This window comes from Canis aureus, chromosome 32 (assembly GCF_053574225.1).
Source record: "Canis aureus isolate CA01 chromosome 32, VMU_Caureus_v.1.0, whole genome shotgun sequence".
In the NCBI taxonomy this organism is placed as follows: Eukaryota; Metazoa; Chordata; class Mammalia; order Carnivora; family Canidae; genus Canis; species Canis aureus.
Genome location: NC_135642.1, coordinates 28,145,486 through 28,164,953, shown reverse-complemented (window position 1 = coordinate 28,164,953; position 19,468 = coordinate 28,145,486). Strand labels below are relative to the sequence as shown.

At 45.6% G+C, this 19,468-nt stretch overlaps 2 long non-coding RNA genes across 5 annotated transcripts; one reads left to right on the top strand and one right to left on the bottom strand.

Annotated features, from left to right (window-relative positions):
* Window positions 1-672: 672 nt before the first annotated feature.
* Window positions 673-14,784, top strand: LOC144303292 (uncharacterized). The gene is made up of 5 exons (XR_013370355.1): window positions 673-759; window positions 9,888-10,049; window positions 10,207-10,260; window positions 10,977-11,084; window positions 12,827-14,784. It is a non-coding gene; the product is annotated as an uncharacterized LOC144303292 (long non-coding RNA).
* LOC144303290 (uncharacterized) lies at window positions 6,967-18,738 on the bottom strand. Of its 4 annotated transcripts, XR_013370351.1 has the most exons (5): window positions 18,420-18,738; window positions 17,331-18,122; window positions 14,897-16,294; window positions 9,364-10,561; window positions 6,967-9,278 (listed from the first exon to the last, which is right to left on the bottom strand). It is a non-coding gene; the product is annotated as an uncharacterized LOC144303290 (long non-coding RNA). The 4 variants fall into 4 exon arrangements; XR_013370354.1 differs by lacking the exon at window positions 18,420-18,738 and having other exon boundaries at window positions 6,967-8,471; window positions 17,331-18,412; XR_013370352.1 differs by lacking the exon at window positions 18,420-18,738 and having other exon boundaries at window positions 9,364-9,547; window positions 17,331-18,412.
* Between the last annotated feature and the right edge of the window lie 730 nt (window positions 18,739-19,468).

Sequence of the window (19,468 nt, the reverse complement as noted above, 5' to 3'; positions counted from 1 at the left end):
AGTCACCCTGGGGCTGACATCTGTGGAACAAGCCTCAAACTTATTCGGGCTAAGGTAACAAGCTTGACTGTGCTCTGTGAGGGTTCTCAAAGCGACAGAGCCACATATGGGCATGGTGACTGTCAGAAGCTCTGTGCAGAGTGTCTGTGTGTGGTGTGTGTGGGCGTGTGTGATATGTATTTGTGATGTGTATGAGGGGTGTGTATGTAGTGTGTGTGACGTGTGTGTGATTTGTGTGGTGTATATGTGTGAGTATATGAGGTATGTATGGGGGTACATGTAATATGTGTGTGTGGTGTCTGTGATGTGTGTGTGTGGTGTGGTATGTGTGTAGGGGTGAGTATATGGAGTGTGCATGTGTGGGGGGTGCATGTGATGTGTGTAAGGGTGTGTGTGAATGTGTGTAAGGGTTGTGCATGGTGTGTTGGGTGAGGGAAAGAGTTCCAAGCCTGGGTCCCGGGTCTTGAGAGAGTGCTCAACCCTCGATGGTGCCTCACTTTTGTAGTAGAACAAGTCCCTTATCATAACCCATAATGTTATTCATAATGTCAGAATTTGTCCCCCTGTCCCCATTTCTAGCATAATTTCCCACTGCCTTGCTATAACACTGCCCTCTCATGTAAGAGTTGGAGGCCATGCTTAAGACCTTACTTGTGTAATTTCTCTTCTCGCAGAGCTCCAGGAGAACCACCATTAGCCCATTCCTGTCCCGGGTTAAAGAGGACTCTAGAGGCTTTATACCTGTCATTACTGCCAGAGGTAATCTCCAATGTTTACGGAGAACGGAAGGCAAGATGTGACAGCCCTGGGCTTTCTAGCTGTTTGTGCACCCACCATTCTTCCTCCTAAAATACTGACACATACCAATATGGGTACTAGGAATATGAATGATAATATGAATATAAACATGAATACAAATACTAATGTGAATGTGAATACAAATTCTAATATAGGGCCACCTGGGTGGCTCAGCGGTTGAGCGTCTGCCTTTGTCTGCCTTCGACTCAGGTCATGATCCTGGAGTCCTGGGATTGAGTCCCTCATGGGGTTCCCCTCAGGGAGCCTGCTTCTCCCTCTGCCTATGTCTCTGGCTCTCTCTCTGTGTCTATTATGAATAAATAAATAAAATCTTTTTTAAAAAAAGGAAAAACCCAAATTCTAATACAAATACAAATGCTAACGTGAATAGCAGTAGCAGCAGGAATATGCATAGAGATACTACTGATTTAGGAAAGATGTTAGGATTCAAAGCCAATGGCTGAGAAAGAATTCTTGAGCCATTTTTGGTGCAGAAAGGTGGTTTTATTAAAGCACGGCGCATGCACGGCGACAGGACCCGAGGGCAGAAAGAGGTGCATGGAATTCAGGAGAAGTGGCCCATTATATGCTTTCAAGTTGGGAGGGGTTAGGGAGAGCATAAGTCTCTAAAGAATTTTGGAAGTAAGGTTTCCAGGACCTTGAGGGGATTAGCTATTGCTGAGAAAAGGTCATTTCTTACTGTCTAATAAAACCTGTGGTGAGACCCTTCAGATCTATATCGGTGGGCCAAATGCTTGGGGGATGATTACCAACATGTGTCTTGGGGGCGGGGTAGAGATAAAGGAAGTTTCCAGAGGACTTTTTACATGTTAAAGTAGACTTACAGGATCCTGGAGGGTCGGGCTAAGATTGCCTTTTGACCTTAGCAAAGCATTAACATCTAGGAGGAGGCAGCCTGTCACCCTGCCTGTTTCAAGGACTCGTCAATGGGCTATAGGTAATGAGGGAATTTAATGATTTTTCTTTTTTTTTTCTTTTTCTTTTTTTTCATTTAAAAATTTTTTTTAGTAATTTTTCTTCTGGCTTTGTTTCCCACGTCACTAGTACTCATACCCATACTACTACTAGCTTTTCCATCTATGCCTTGGCGCTCTTTGAGGCTTAGATGAGTCAATGTTTGCGAAAGCACTGTAATATTTGTCCTTAACATCTCAGGGTCCTTCTTTGATGAGTACCCTGTGTAAATCTTTAAGAGCGCCCACCTTTTTCTTCCTGGTAGGAGCACTGAGTTCTTAAGGGAAGGTACAGAGCTTTGGAGCCAGAAAGAGCAGAAAAAACAGCAAAATGACCCTGAAAAGTGGATCCCCATGTTCAGACTCATGTAGGATAAAGGTGGTCTCCTTCATGCCCCCGTGGGGCTGCAGGAGCCTCGGAGCCCCTGCTTCCCCTTCTCTGTCTGCCGGGGTGGGGGAAGTGGGGGGGTGGGGAGCTGAAGAGCCCCCCCAGCTCCCCCAGAAGAGGGCAGCCCAGCCCTGGGATCTGGTGCCGGTTCCTCTCCTCGGACACACCTGCTCAGACCCCTTGTAGCCACAGGCCCATGAGCTGTGTCTGCTCTTGGCCGGAAATGCTTTCAAGACCAGGTCCTGCCCACTTGTTGGAAGAGAGAAGAACAAGCTGCACACACTTGGGTGCCAGGGAGATGCAGTGGGGAATGCAATGGGAGGATGAGCGGTTGAGTTTGTCCTGTTGTAGCATCAACAGTGGCGGCATGTGATGCCCAGTCTGGAGGATTTGGAGTGAGGTTTTCCTGCTTCATGTGAGGGTGGAGGGTTATTGCTCTCACAGCTTAGCTTGCGTGGCTCCCAGCCGTGCTTTGATGTGAGGCTGTCATCAGGACGCCACGCCCGCCTTGTTCTTCTGGGCAGCATGCTCCACTGCAGGCCTGTCTCGGCTGGCTGGCCCGGCTCCTTGCTCCTGGCTGGTGGAGGCAGGGTGACTGGCTGCATAGCCGGAGACCAGGTGGGCAGACCTGGCCTCCCTGCTCCCCCATGCCCTCTCTCAGTTGTCAGACGCTGGAGAGACCTCAAATATCAACAACCCCCAAGTCCAGGGTTCTGCTGTAGCCGCTCACTTATCTGCTTTCGGCTTTACAATTCCTTGCCTGTAGAGCAGAGCCAGTATACCTGCTTATCTTCCTCACCAAGCGATGTTGAAGAGTCAAGGAGATGATGGCTATGAGCACACATGTAAACAGGAAAGTGTCTCAGAAAATGACAGCTGCTACCTCTTAGGATTATTACTTCCTTCTAAGCAAGGTTTGTATGCAGCAGACCTGTCTTTTCACTTGGGTTGACCCTCCCCATTCTGCTATGCCTCTAAAAATACCCCTTCTCCAGGGTGGGGAGCTGAGGCAAGGCTCCACATGTTTCTGACTGGGCCTGAGAATTCACAGAGCAGGAGCTGAATTATATTTAGAGTGTCCTGGGAATTCCCTGGACCCTCTTTCAAGCCCTGGCAGGCATGGGGATCTCAGAGCAGAGGGTAGAAAGAGGATGCTTACGTGAGATGAGATGGAAGCCTGGTGGAGAGCAAAGCTGGGGGGGACTCTGCCCAGAGGCTGGGGAGAGGCTGTGGGAGACATCAGGTATGAGGGGCTGGCCTTCCTCTGGAGAAGCAGGTGCCTTGGGATGTTGCTGGGAGCAGGGGAGGGTCCTTGGAGGCAGGCAGGGAAAGCAGAAGTGTGGCCAGCAGAGGAAGCAACCCCCTTGTCAGCGCAATACAGGGACTGTCAATCCATGTCGGGGCGCCAGCAAGGATGGAAAGTGGGGTGTGAGTGGGGAGGGATGCCGCAATCCTGCTCTTCGGTGCTGTCACATGGCTGGCTGGCAAGGGGGTGGGTATATATATTGGGGAGTACGGTTTAGTCACTTCTGTCTCTCCTCTGAGCGTCTCTGAAAGAAGGCGTAGCCCCTCTGAGTTGGCCTCCTCGTGTGTCTAACTACATCACTCAGGGTAATGGCTTCCTTCACTTGGTGGGTAGGCTCTTAAAGAAGCTGTATATGTTCTCCACCCAACAAAAGTGGGATCAATAGCAATTCTGCAAGTTTCCTCATAAGCTCACAAAGTGGGGGTGCTTCTCTGAAAATCGCCGCTACGATATCCTTTGAGCTTCACTTGTCCAGGAGCCTGGCTAAATCTCCCTCATCGTGTTAGAGTCTGCTTCCCAAGGGCTCCCTGTGTACGTGATGGATTGGAAGGCAAATCCCGAGGGCTCAGGGTCTGCATGTTGTGGGGAACCAACTCGTAACCCTAGAATCGACTTGTAGACCCTAAGGAAAACTTCTCACCTAGCCTTCTACAAGAGTCCCCTCCTAGCTTCCCAAACTCTAGACCCACACAAGAACGTGTTCTCAGCTAGCCAAAGTCTGCCTCTCTCATGATACAGCAAAGCCAGTAAAGGAGCTCTTCTGTTACATTGCTTTAAGGCATGCTTTTTAAAAATTAACAAAGAGTAAATCAATGAACTCCTGTCCCTGGCTCCCTACCCCCATGGACATCACAATTTGTTCAGAGAGGAGGGACTAGAAAATCTTTTGTTTAGATTTTCCACAACATAATAAGTGCTGATACTTCAAAGACAGTTTACTCTTTTCAAGTGCTTTCATATCCATTCTCTCTCTGTCTTTTCATGACCACTCTTGGCTCTGTTTTGTGGTTGAGGGAAGAAAGGTGAGGGATTTAAGTAGGTTGCCCAGGTGGAGGGCTACTAAGTGGGGAAAGCAAAGATCAGATTCAGAACTCTGACTCCACAGCCATCCACCATTACTGCCTTAGGTGATTCAGCTTGGGGTGTGGAGTGTGGGGTACTGTCCGCTTCAGAGCAATGGAGGAAGCACGCTCTGCTGGAAGCCAGTGGGTCTCTCTCCACCCACCGGAGCCTCCCCGGGGCTGAGCAGCACGTAGACTGAACCATCGAAGAGTACAAGTGGTCTTTGCCTGGAAGACACGCTGCAGTCTTTGAGCCCATGGTGCAGAGTGGGCTCCTGGAGGATGCAATTCTATAGGAAAAATGTGGAGGCTGCACGCCGGGGACCCCCAGTATCAAGAAAGCCATAGGGTTGACCACTAGGGGATCATAAAAGCAAAGCTGTAAACATAGTTAGCTGTGCCATTATGTAAAATACTGAATCTATGTTCCAAATCCTAAACTGGGCATTCATGTACTTCCAGTATTGAATCTGGGAAGGTCCTGGTGCCCTCTAGGGTGTTTATGAGACCATAATGTAACAACTTACCTTCCTGGCTGCATTGTTTGACCTTGTATCCCACACACGCTGACTTACCATTTTGTTGAAGATCTGTTTCACCCTTTCTTGTGTTATGATTAATTAACTACTGCTTATTTTTCTCTCAGACCCTTTGCTCTTTGACAGGAGGCAGGATCCTGCTCAACCTATTGGCATCCCACTAGTGCCTAAAATAGTCGCCTATAAGCAGCAGGTGTAATACATATTTGCTTGATGGAGTGTGGTTTGGAGGCTGGGGCCTCCCTCCAGTGCTTGGGCCAAAGCTGGATGTGATATTTTCACTGCAGTATTTCTCTTCCAATGTAAGACATTGGTTTGCAAATGACTCCTCAAAAATGAACTGAGATGTATAACAAGAGGCTTTACATGCTTTTACTTTTAACTCCCTTCCAATCTAGAGAATGTGTTTAAAGAGATAATATGAAATACAAACAGAGGGACGCCTGGGTGGCTCATTGGTTGAGCGTCTGCTTTTGGCTTGGAGCGTGATCGAGTCACGATCGAGTCATGGGATTGAGTCCCACATCGGGCTCCTTGCTGGGAGCCTGCTTCTCCCTCTGCCTGTGTCTCTGCCTCTCTCTCTGTGTCTATCATGAATAAATAAATAAAATCTTTAAAAAAAAAGAAAAAAGAAATACAAACAGTTCTGCATATGATCGTCACAGTATTACTTGTGGAGAGAAATTGGAAATGATCCACACATCTACCATTTCTGAAGGGATTATACCAAACGGTGGTTTTATCCATTTGATAAACTACTAGGCATCCGTTTATTTATTTTTAAAGATTTTATTTATTTATTTATTTATTTATTTATTTATTTATGAGAGACACAGAGAGAGAGGCAGAGACACAGGCAGAGGGAGAAGCAGGCTCCCTGTGGGAAGCCTGATGCAGGATTTGATCCCAGGACCCCAGAATCATGACCTGAGCCAAAGGCAGGCACTCATCTGCTGAGCCACCCAGGTGCCCCTTAGACATCCATTTAAATGATGTTTATTAAGGCTTTTGATGGCCTGGGGAAATGCTTAAATATTACATGAAAAAACAAGAATTCAAAACTACGTAGAAGTTTAACACATTATCTCAATTTGGAAAACTGGGCAGGGAATAGTTACAGGAAAAAATGAAGAATTTTGCAGTAATTTCTCTAAGTGGAAAAATTTTAAATCATTATTGCTCATATAGGCTGAATGTCTGCACCCCACCCCCACCAATTTCATGTGTTGAAACCTAATCCCCAGTGTGATGGTATTTGGATATGGGGCTTTGGGGAGGTACTTAGTTCATAAGAGTGAAGCTCTTATGAAGGGGATTAGTGCCATTATGAAAGAGACCCCAGAAAGATCCCTTGTCTCTTTGGCCATGTGAGGACACAGCAAAAAGATAGTCATCTAGGAATGAGGAACAGCAGGCCATCATCAAACACCAATTCTGTGGGTTCCTTGGTCTTGGACTTCCCAGGCTTTAAAACTGTGAGAAACACGTTCCGTGGTTTATAAGCCACCCATCCTCCTATGGTATTTTGTTTTGGACTAAGATAGTTATTTTCTTCATTATATGCTTTTGTATAGATGGATTTTAAAAACCAAAATGAAAATTATCCTCCCAAAACCAACACGTAAAGTGTTGTCTTAAAAAAGTGATGAAGGTCACCATTAAAGAAAGCCATTAAAGACAGAAACATATGGGGGATCCCTGGGTGGCGCAGCGGTTTGGCGCCTGCCTTTGGCCCAGGGCGTGATCCTGGAGACCCTGGATCGAATCCCACGTCGGGCTCCCGGTGCATGGAGCCTGCTTCTCCCTCTGCCTATGTCTCTGCCCCTCTCTCTCTCTCTGTGACTATCATAAATAAATAAATAAATAAAAATTAAAAAAAAAAAAAAAAAAAAAAGAAACATATGTCCAACAATTTATTACCAGTTATTATGAAAAAAGACAGGAAAAACAAAAAGAAAAATAGGCAAATTATCTATGAATAGACAAGTCACAGGAGAAGAATTTACCTGGCTAATAAACACCTGCAAACATTCTCAACCTCACTGGTTGGGGCAGTGCCAATTAAAAGAACAAAGTGATTATCAGTTTTCACTGAATGACAAAAAAGTAAAGAGAGTTTTGGTGAATTATCTGCTTCTTTCAACTTTCTTTTATAGCAATGATGAGCAAACCTGGCCCTGGGAAGGTATAATTATCTTCTCATAAATATACGCACCTCTCTATAAACAAAGAGGTATAAATGGGTGGGTTCTTTGTCTGTGGGAGGTGTCAAATAGGGGAACTAGCTCAAATCAAAAGAACTTTATGTCATGAATTCTCTAAGTTAGAAACTCTGAATGAATATTGTGTGTGACTTCCTTTCTTTCAAAATGGACAGCTCATTTCTGGGTTCCCTGGGAATCAGACTCAGAAAGATCGGTACATGAGAAGTTTACCAGGGATGTCCTTGGGAAGGGAGCAGATTCGGCAGAGGGGGAAGCCCAACTGTGATGGAGTCTCAAGAGAAGCTGCGACCGTGGCCCTGAGGGCAGTTCTAAAGATGGATGACCCTTCAGAACTATCCAGAGATGAGACAAGAGAGCTAGATATATATATCTCTGTATCAATCAGGAATGCGACCATGACCTTGGGGACATGACTCTTCATTCAGCTGAGGCAATTCCTGAGCTGCTGCCCGCTGAGAGCTGGCCTCCAAGCTACTCCTAGCAGCTGAGGGAAGAAGTCCTTCATTCCTTCCTTTTTGTGGGCGTGGGAGAGATAAACCAGTTTTATTCTCCATCATGATGTTATACAAAAACCTAGAAATAATGGATTTGTAGAGAAGAAACAAAGGAATTATAAATAAGAAGGCAACAGAAATCAATTTGAATCATTTTTTATGATATGAGGATGAAAACCATTTTGAAGCACATGTATCTGGCTTCAAAGTAGGTTTTGTTCACTGACCAAAGCCTGCCATAAAATCAAAGTATTCAGCATTTTGTCTGGCAAAATGCTTTTGGCTCTTGACAAAACTTTCGAGGTCTCTGAGAAAGTTTGGTGATCAAGGGCCATGCTGAACTCATCTGAAAAAAGTGTCATCCACCCCCTTGGTCCACAAGGAAATCCATTAGGTGGTCATACAAAGCCCAGTCCTGGGAATCTGTGTTGAGTATATAATTCATGCTCTTCCATTTTGACTCTCCATGGTTGGGAAGCTCATTCCTCTGATGGAGAAAATGTCACTCTTGTCCTCCTCTTCTTGTCCAACATCATCCTCTAGATAGTGACAGTCCAGCATAAACGTCCTTCTTGCCATTATCTTTATGACTTCAACCAAGAAATTGGGAGTGGACATCAATTCTGGCTTCTGTTCTCACCTAGGGGCATATCACAGAGTCCACCACAAAATGACTACTTGAAGGGCTTTAAAAAAAAAAACGACATTTTTTTTAAAGAGCAGATTTAGGTTCACAGCAAAAAGAAGGAGAAGGTACAGATATTCCTTATGTACTCCAGACTCTCCCCGCCCAGTGCATAGCCCCCCCTACTATCAACATCCCCCACCAGAGCGGTATGTTTGTTACAACTGACAAACCTACATCGACACATCATCATCACCCAAGGAAACTTTCCCAAGGTCTCAGCGCTGTAGAGTGGTAGGTTTAAATCCACTCAGGGATTTAAATCCACTCAGTTTGGCTCCAGGGTTCATACTGTTCGCTACTAAGCATACCTCCTCCACCATGTCAGTGAAGTGTCTGCTATGATAACAATGCCCCCCCCCCCTCGGGGGCTTCGTCAGGGATAAACGATAGCAGAGTGGGACGGAAATGCTGGGGACAATCACTCAGGATCCAGGAGCTCCACACAGGTCACTGAGGCAGGAAGGAGATGTTAGAGCTACATTCTCTGATGTGTGATTGTTTCTAAAATGCTACAGTTTGGCTATGATTTCATGATGGGTTAACTCCTCTTTAAAACACAGTGTGTGTGTGTGTGTGTGTGTGTGTGTGTGAGAGAGAGAGAGAGAGAGAGAGAAAATGAGAGAGGATATTCATAAGGGAAGGAGATTATGGAGCTGAAAAACCCAGTTTCTTACACTGCAGTGTGCACATCAATCACCTGGAGTGGGGCCTGAGAACATGCATTTCCCACCAGTTCTCAGGAGATGCCAATGCTAGATTCACCAGATTGACAAGCAAGAAAGTCGAGGAGCAATGGTTTCAAAGCCTTAAACAAAAACACAGGAACACCTTTTTCCAACCAAATCTTAATGTGAAGATTCAGTAAGTAAAGCAGATGGTAGTGGAGTCACCTTGGTTGAAGTGAAGGGGAGCATCCAGAAGTCCTACCCCCAGTGCTTTCTCTACTGCTCCAGACTCATGGAAATTCAAGGCAACACAAGGCAGCTCAGAAGAAGTCCAGTGATCTGGACCCTCTCCTTGTCTCCCACTAGGGTTTCTCACTGTCCCATACCAGTCACCTGTTGCTACCTGGCCCTGAAAACATAGATGGGGTGAATGAAGAATGGAATTATTACTCTACTTTAAATTAATCTACTTTAATTTAAAAGCTTCAGCAGTATATTTTTCTGTTAAACATCACTGTTACAGTAGGACATTTAATTCCATCAGGTAAGAGCTTACTGTAGTCTACCCATACATACTTCACCCATCTAGTTGGTGCCAGGTGATTGATCCAGTTTGAATGATGGTTTTCTATCTGGTGTAACTTGTTTTGTGTTTTTCTGAATATTTTGTGCAGTTATAGTGATACCTATGTAAATTATAATTAATAACACTTATTAAAATCTCTAATGTTATTGCATTTTTTTTTTAGATTTCTTTATTGGGGGAGGGGCAAAGAGAGAGAGGGAGAGAGAAAATCTCAAGCAGCTCTCTGCTGAGCGGGGAGCACAACATGGGGCTCGATCCCCTGACCCTGAGATCATGACCAGAGCTGAAGTCAAGAGTCTGATGCCTAACCGACTGAGCCACCAAGGTACCCCTACATTTATTTTAATTGTGATATAATTATTTTTCTAGTTAAAAAATAAGTATAGATGAACATTTAAATTTAAGACAAAGAATCACATGGAGATACAGAAGCTAGTATTATGACTAGAACAGTAACATTTAGATTTTTTTTTTCCTCAAAGGACTCCCACATTTATGAAGAAATATCAACGTGTGGTCTAAAAATTGAATTCAAGGTATGAATATTTTTGAATCTTTTATATTTATCGAAAAATTTTAGCTATATGTGAAGAAATTCATTTCTTTCATGATGTACTCTGATCCAGCTATATCACTTTAAATATCCAGGTTTATTGGAATTTTGAAATGAGAGATGGATGTTTTTCTTATTGCTTCATTCCACTGTGTGTGATACATGCTGACAATATTTGAACTTAGTTTTCTGAAGGAGACATTCAGAAAGGTGTCATGGATGAAATTGTTGAGATTGTTCAGTATCTATGTGGAAATGCTGTGAATCATCTCCGGTTTACAGAACTGTTGAAAAAATAGAAGACAATGGATTTAATGCTGGTTGCCAATATTCATTATTTGAATTGTGGAAAAATTTTACAAAGATTTACTATACTAGTAAGTCCAAATTTTTTTCTTGAAACAAAAGGAATAGTTGCCAAGTGGTTAATAATCAAAGACAAAATGGCAAAATGAAAATTTGGCATTCAGGTTGAAATGTGCTATAGGTGTAAAATGTGCACTGGATTTTGAAGACTGTAAAAAAAAGAATGCAAAATATCTTAGTTTCTTGTGCTGATATGTTAGAATAATATTTTGGATATATTGACTTAAGGTATATTACTAAGAATAATTTCTCTTGTTTCTTTTTAATGTGACTACTGACAACTTCAAATTATGTATGTTGCCCTTATTATTCATCCTTCTTTTGTACCCCTAGGATCTTTGTTTATGAAACTTCTCCATGAAAATAGGAATCATTGTGTCCTTTTGCTTTTTTCTCCATTGCTGAATCCTTGGTATTAGACCTGTGCTTGACTCATGGAAGGTACTCAATAAATGTTTGCTAAATAAATGAAAAATTGAGATATTTAACAATTTTTTAATGACCATAAGTTTTCTGTCATAAATATCTTTGCACAAGCTGATATGTGAGTGTGTCCATATATATTTTATTTATTACCTTAGAATAAATCCCAATATCATTGTATAAAAGAGCATGGGCCATTTTATAACTTGTTAGACATTTTCAAGTTAATCTCAGAAAAGATTAAACCAATTTACAATGCCATCAATATTGTAAATTGGTTCAGGATGTGGTCTCCCAATGCCAACTTTTAAAGGGTTGTAGAATGATGAGTGAGTGATGTGGCGTTGGGCAAGTTACTTAGCTTTCTGGAATTGCAAAATGGGGAGAAAAGTATAAAGTTGAAAAGTGAGTAAATGCCTAGGTGAATACTTGCCTTGTGTGGAGTAGCTTTTAAATGTATGATTCCGGTTTTTAAAAATTAGAGTATAAATGTTTTCTTATAGTAGTAAAGGACATGATTGGTGTTCTCTGCTGGGGGTGTATGTTGCCGAGGGTGGGCAGGAGAGGGCTACTTAGGGGATGGGGCCAAAGAAATGAGTCCTGTAATGGGCTGCTAGGCTCAGCCATGTTTGGGAGAAGGAAATAGCCTCTTAGGTTTATACCCTGGATTCTCCAGCTATAAAGATTTATTTAAAATAATTGTGGGAGCTGGTGGTATCTTATACATGCCTAAGAACTCAATCCCTCTTATTTTATATTTTATTTCAAAGTGAATATTTTCTATTTCCTAGCAAAAAAAAAAAAGCAAACAAAAGTTTTGAATAAAAATCCCCTTGGGTAATGATTTCAAAGTTTCTCAATGGGGTGAGGAGCTTAGAGGAGTGCTAAGAAAAAATAGCTTATCAGCTGCTCCATATTTTTTTTAAAGATTTATTTATGATAGACATAGAGAGAGATAGAGAGAGAGGCAGAGACACAGGAGGAGGGAGAAGCAGGCTCCATGCCGGGAGCCCAACGTGGGACTTGATTCCGGGACTCCAGGATCGTGCCCTGGGCCAAAGGCAGGCGCCAAACCGCTGAGCTACCCAGGGATCCCCTGCTCCATATTTTTTTAAAGGTTTTATTTACTTGTTTGAGAGAGAGAGAGCAGAGAGCACAAGGGGGAGTGGGAGAGGAGGGAGGGGCAGAGGGAGAAGCAGACTCCCCACTGAGCAGAGAGCCTGATTCGGAACTGGATCCCAGGACCCTGAGATCATGACCTGAACTGAAGACAGTCACTTAACTGACTGAGCCACCCAGGTATCTTCTAACTGCTTCATATTTAAATATTATTCCTCAGACTTGAAAGTGCCTGGATCTACATTGTCCAGCATAGGAGCCACTAGCCATATGTGTTTAGTGAGCACTTGAATTGTGCCTCATCTAAGGACTTAGTGTGAGGGGTCGTGAGTTCAAGCCCTGTATTGAGCTCCAAATAAGGTGTGGAGCCCACTTGAAAAAAAAAATTTTTTTTTAATAAATACTTTGTGACAAAAATGTAAATTATCTCATCAATAATGTTTAAATAGGATTACATATAATGATAATTTAGATGTATTTGGGTTAAATAAAACATACTATTAAGAATAATTTTACTTGTTTCCTTTTCCTTTTCAAATGTGGCTTCTAGAAAATTTTAATTTAATTTAATTTATTTTTATTTATTTATTTATTTTTGAAAATTTTAAATTACACACATGGCTCACGTTTTATTTCTCTAGGACAGAACTGGTTCAGACCCCCATGTCTGCCTGGAGCACCCCAGCGACCTCCTGTACCCACTTCAATACTCTGGAATATGCATTGACAGCTCTGACTAGCTCTAAGCTGGAGTTCACAGCCTGGACACAAAGCAGTGAAGTGTTCCTCTTAGACAGGACCTGTGAAAGCAGATCGGAAGCCGCTAAGATAAAAGGCTGTTGGCGGAACTCAGGCCAAAACCTCACCTCAGTTAACACCAGTAAAATCCCAGAATTTCCCTTTATATTTTTGTTAAAATGGACCATTAATGAGGCCAAAAGTCTGACACTGGCAGATGACAAAATACTTTTTCTTCTTTTCTCTTCTGTGTTTTCAATTCCAGAAAGACAAAGATATAATGAATAACATAATCCTTCTATAAAGAAGTAAAACAAAACTATTGAGATTAGAAATGTCTGTGTGGATCCTCTGGGATGCAGATGCCAAGTGATGAGCTGGGACATGCAGTAGGTTTGCTGGGAGAGCTGTCTGTGAGGGAGGGTGGAGGGTGCTCAGGAGATGGCGGGGAGGGCCTTCAGCCCCTCAGGCCGGTCTGGCACCATGAGAGGAAGAAGGGAAGGAAGAGTTAGGGAGGTTCTGGGTCTGCGGTATTTTCCGTTAGGCTCTCAGGCAGGCCAGCAGCAGTCCCAGAGCTCAATATTTCCTGTTGGAAGCAGCAGGCCTCCAGCAGGATGGGCCTGCCCTGGAGTCCCCCCGCCATGCCCCACCACGGGCTGGGAGACGGGCGGAAGGGTGGCCCTGACGCTTCCACGTCCACAGGCACTGACTGGGGCCGTCAGGAAGGCCGCTCCCCTTGGCAAGTCCTCTGGAAGGAGAGCCCAGTGGTGCAGGCCACACTGCCACAGAGGTATTGGTCTCCCATATCCGTTATTGTGCTGAATGGAAGTTAAATTCCCAAGCCCAGATGTTTTTGAACGTTTCAATGAAACAGGACAATGTCCTTTAGAAATGGAGCACTTCTGCATACCGGTGGCCTGGGTCAGGACCAGAGTCACTGCTCACAGCCTCGGTTTTCCCGCCTGTGACACTGTCGTGAACTTTAACCCCCACCTTGTGGGGTTGTGGTGATTATTTAAAAAGATGGTATGTGAGGGAGCTTTCCCGAGAGAGAGAAGAGTGTTTGATCGCCTCATTCACAGATGACTGGTCCCCCCCAACCTCCCACTGGAAATCAGGTTGTGAGTGCTAATGGCTTCTAAATGCAGGTAATGTCACGTGGAACTTTAAAGCTATTGGCAAAATGTGCCTTGAAAATTATTTCCATCTATGAAACGTTCGTTGAAAGTCATTCTAATTGACCCTGGTTGCACACTGATCAGGGGTTGCCTGTGGTTTTCACAGTTCTTTCATCTTGGAACGCCTCCCCCACATAGGCCCAAGGAGGGGTCCCTTATTCTAGCTCCCCCAGCCTCTGCTCCAATGTCACCTCCCAGGCTGGCCCTGGCCTTGGACCCAAAATAACAGCAGCATGACCTCTCACCCCTTATGTCGCTTTGTTTTCCTTTGTAGCACATGGCAGCTCCTGTTATAATGTTTATTGTGTTATCATGTTTCACTATTACTTTATTTCTGTTTTGTCTTGTGGAATAGTAAGCTTCCTGGGGTCAGGAGCTTTGTTTCACTCACTAATATAGCCCCTGGAATCCTGCCTGGCATATAGTAATTGATTTTTTTTTCTGACTGCATGAAACTCATATGTGGTTTCCAAAATGAAAGAAAAAACGGAATTTAGAACAACAATAATAGGGATCCCTGGGTGGTGCAGCGGTTTAGCGCCTGCCTTTGGCCCAGGGCGCGATCCTGGAGACCCAGGATCAAATCCCACGTCGGGCTCCCGGTGCATGGAGCCTGCTTCTCTCTCTGCCTCTCTCTCTCTCTCTCTCTCTCTGTGACTATCATAAATAAATAAAAAATTAAAAAAAAAAAAGAACAACAATAATACTTTTCTTGAATATGCTAGTTGTCTTCAATGGCAAGGGGAAGAGGAAGAAAGAGGTTAATGGCCGAGCACATATGCCCCTGCATCTCACCTTGGGTGGGCCCAATTTCCTCCTCAGTCAGAACTCTCACCAGGATTGCTAGCAAGAAGTAAAAGAACAGGCTGGGCACTTATCTTTTTTTCTTGCTCAATTTCTCTAGAGCAGGTAGACAAGCTTTCTTTTTCTTCTTTTCTTTTCTTTTCTTTTCTTTTCTTTTCTTTTCTTTTCTTTTCTTTTCTTTTCTTCTCTTCTCTTTCTTTTTCTTTCTTTCTTTCTTTCTTTCTTTCTTTCTTTCTTTCTTTCTTTCTTTCTTTCTTTCTTTCTTTCTTTCTTTCTTTCTTTCTTTCTTTCTTTCTTTCTTTCTCTTTCTTTTCTTCACGGAAATCAGATAGGAAAAGTAAATTGAGCGAGAGCCCGATCTAGCCCACACTCAGTCTTTGGCCAAATGGACACTCAGTCTTTGGCCGATCAAGAATGGTCATGTCTGTTTGGGCTTGTTCCTTGTTCATGATCGAAAACACAGGCTGTAGTCCAGAGAAGGGTAAACACTTGGTCTGTTTCAGCATAAAGGGTCATCACAGGGTGACTGACTCCTCTATCGCTTGGGTCCAGCAGCAGGGGGCGCTGGGAGTGAGGCAGGAGGAATGGTTCATCCTGAGAATGGGTTCGAGCTGAGGGTGGTATCCACCTGGGGTGTCATAGAGGGGGTCCCTGGATTGAGTGGAGTAAGTACAGACCAGGGGAACTTGGTGGCCCCTTTTCATTTACTGGTTCCATGAATTTAAGTCTCCCCGAACTGTTTACCCAGAAGGTCAGTAGAGAGAAAATGAGAAAGAAGGTCATCTAGCAGCCAGATGCAACAGGCTCTTAGAAGGGCAACTTGCTCTTGGCTAAGCCGAGGAAGAGTCTGCAGAACACCTGCTGTTGGTACATTCCTGTGAGAGAAGCATCATTCCTGGGAGAGTTGGACGCTCAGACTGGAGCCCCAATGACTCTGGGGTGCTCCACAAGCCAAGAAAGCACAGAGCCCCATCTGAGAGGAACAGAGGGCAAAGCCGAAGTCTAGCCAACGCATCTCACCTTGGGCGGGCGTAGTGCTTCTTGCCCCTGCTCCTGGGGGAGAGTCTGCTTCTTCTCTCCCAGAGGTGCGAGTGAAATTCTCACAGTATCTTAGTTGGCAAGAGAGTGCAAGTCTGCAACAGACACCCAGGTTCTAGTCCCAGCTTCACCTCTAACTCACTCTGTGACCTTGGTCAAATGGCTTGACCTCTCTGGGCCTCAAATTCTCGCAACAGGAAAAAGATGGAGTTAAGTGATCTCTGAGGCTTTCTTCTGCTCCCCCCTCCCCACCGCTCCTGTTCTGTGCACACGTGATGGAGGGGATTCGAGGAGGGCTGGCTTGTATTTCCCTTTTAGAGCTCTCTCAGAAAGGCAGTTCAGCATTTGGCACTGGGGGTGGGAGACAAAACAGAGAAGCAGCCTTGAGATGTGATAGACCTGTGGGCTGCCTGTCCTGTCTCCCTCACCCGGTTCTGGGGTGTCTGTTTCCTAATCCAGGAGCCGAGCTGCCTCCCAAGAGGGCAGGAGGCCCGGCGCTGCAGTGGGGAGCACTGCCGGCTGGTTCTGCTGCCTCCTACCCCCCACAACTGACCTGGGAGTGGTGAGTCATGCTTTGTCACCACCAGTGCCTGGCAGTGGGCCCCACACAACTTCTTGAGCTTGTCAACACCCAGGATAGAATAAATCATCGGAGGCCCATTTTAGCCAAGAGTGAAAAATGAAGTCACCAGAAGATGCCAATTAGGGACGCAGAGGGGAGGTGAAGGCTTGTGAAGGACAGGGCTGTCTTCCCTGGGCGGTGAGCGTGGGAAGGCCTCGGGCCGCATTGGCCGCCTGCAGCCTCCCTGCACCCTGGAAGGGCTCTAGGAGGAGGCCCTCCGCTGGGGAGGAACCTGGGCTCCCCTGCCCTGCAGCCCTTCCAAAATCACTGAATCCACCAGCGGACAGATCTTAGCCTGTCCTTGCTCCAGGCTGTAGGGCCTCCTTGCTATCTGGAATCATAAAATCCCAGGGAGTTGGGAGGGAGAGGCTGAAGTCTCTAATCCAGTAACTTTCCAGTCTTTTGTCCTGTTTTATTTTAGGAGCAGAAAGAAGAGGGAGGGGAGGATCTGCAGCCTGTATGCTCAGCCTTCCTCCCCCTTCTCCCCCCGACTCTGGCCTGGACTAATTCATCTCAAAGGCTCTTCCATTTCTACCATTCTGTAGTTCATTGCTAGATCTGAAAATAACACATTGTAGCAGAGCTGAGCATGTGGGCAAATTGCTGGTATTTTAAAGATGAAACAGCACCATTGCAGGAAAAAGAAAAAAAAAAAAAAAACATCCCAGCTCGGTTATTTTTATAAGCTATGGGATCCTGGTCAGGTTGCCTGACCTCCTGCCTCTGTAGTCACATCTGTAAATTGGAGAAAATAATAGTACCTACCTCAGAAGGTCTTCGGGAGGGTTAAACGAGATAAAAACAGTCAGGGCTTATTCAACACCCCGCCGCGCCGGCAGTGGTGTGGCTAAGCCTGTGGGACCCAAGCTTTTGTAAGAGCCAGCAAGAGTTGGGGTGCTGCTTCAGATTCTGGGTGCCCATCCTGTCCTCTCTTAGTTTCCCGTTCCCGGGCAGATGTCACAGGGGCTAATGTTTCCTCTCTGAACTTGGCTGGCTTAGTCACTTCCTCCCTTGGCCTTGTGTATCAGGAGGGACGGTGGCTCCAGAAAATGCACTAGGATCCGGAGAGAGAAGAACTCATCTGTACCTTCACCCGTTCATTCATTCATCCATCCAGCAGAGACTCTGCACCCATCTGTGGCGGGCACTATGCCAGGCCAGAGGATTCAGAGCCCACGGCGGCCTGGGTCTTTCCCTCCACGGCTGTGGTGATGGGCCATCCTTCATGGGACTCAGCCTTCCTCTTGACTTTCACTCTTTTTCTTCTTCCTCTACCAATCAACCTCGGGCCCTGGTCATTCTAACTTGAGAATGACCTTTATGGGACACCTGGGTGGCTCAGTGGTTGAGCCTTTGCCTTTGGCTCAGGTCATGATCCCGGGGTCCTGGGATCCAGTCCCGCATCAGGCTCCCCACAGGGAGCCTGCTTCTCCCTCTATGTCTCTGCCTCTCTCTGTGTGTCTCTCATGAATAAATAAATAAAATCTTCAAAAAAAGAAAAAGAAAATGACCTTTATATTCTTAGACCTCTTCCACTTGAGGGTGCTAGTTGAAACCCTAGGAGTAGATAAGATGATCAGAGGACAGTAAATCCAGAGAAGAAAGTTGATCTCAGGAAGCATGTACATTTGGGGGTAAAGGGTGCAGGAACAATGGAGGGGGCCAGGCACTGGTGGATAAGGGTGCTGGGTAAAGGGTGGGGGCCCCACCGAGGCTGCTGAAAGGATGTCTGGAGGCTGCTGGTGAGCGGCACATAGAACCCAGTAGGTTTGTGATTCTAAGGCAAAGGTGTGGTCCGAGCAGGCAGTGAGCCTGAGGCCACAAAGCAGGCAGTGGGCAGGGGCAGTGACTCACAGTTCTCAGGCTCGGGGGATGCTCAAAAGTCCCAGCTGGGCAGCTTGCAATCTCCGGCCTCTCCCCAGATTCCAGTCCTGGTACCGAGTGGGGATGTGCCAAGAACAAGGCAGTTTCTTGTCCCAGAGGGTTGGAGCAGGATAAGGGTTCAATATCCTGCACTGGGCATGAGGTCAGGGCCAGCCTGCAGAGAGGGGGCCCCAGCTTGGCAGAGAACAGGCCTGGCAGAGACTGGGAACTGGGCTGGGTCTGATGGCTCCCAGAGAAAAAGGTAAACATGAGGAAGTGAGTTTGAGCTCGAACTGATGACCTCAGCCGATTCGTGGGAAGATGATGACCTCTGCTTTTAAGATTATCACAGGCCAGGAGTGCCGGGGGAGTAGCTCAGTGGTTGAGAGTCTGCCTTCAGCTCAGGGCGTGATCCCGGGGTCCAGGGATCGAGTCCTGCATTAGGCTCCCCATGGAGAACCTGCTTCTCCCTCTGCCTATGTCTCTGCCTCTCTCATGAATGAATGAATAAATAAATAAATCTTAAAAAAAATAAAAGATTATCGCAGGCCAACTGGGTGAAGGGTCTCCCCTTGCTCAGAGACTGGAGCCCCACCAAGCAAGATTTCACCTCCAACAGTTGTCTGTATCTGGGATTCACCTGGTCCTCGCCACAGGCCGGTGCACCAGGAAAGAGAAGTCACATTTTCCCCAGTTTGCAGGTGAGAAAACTAGGCCTCCCACTGGTGAGGGGGACTACTGGCAAGGTGCCCACTCCTGCTTGAGTGGTTTCTTTGTTTTTGAGTGGGAGGAGGAGAGGGGCTATGGAACAGGTCCAAATCCTGGCCATGCCCCATTCTGACTTGCAGGATTGGGGGCAAGTTGCCTACCCTGCCAAAACCTGCTCTTCCTCATTTATGAAGTGGGACGGTAATGCCAACCTTTTGTCTTCTTGACTTCAACCTACCAGGAATCCCTCAGGGCTCAGGTCTCTTCTCAAAACAATTACCTCTCCCCACCCCCTACCCCAGTTTTTTCGGTCATGCCTATTATTTTAAAAA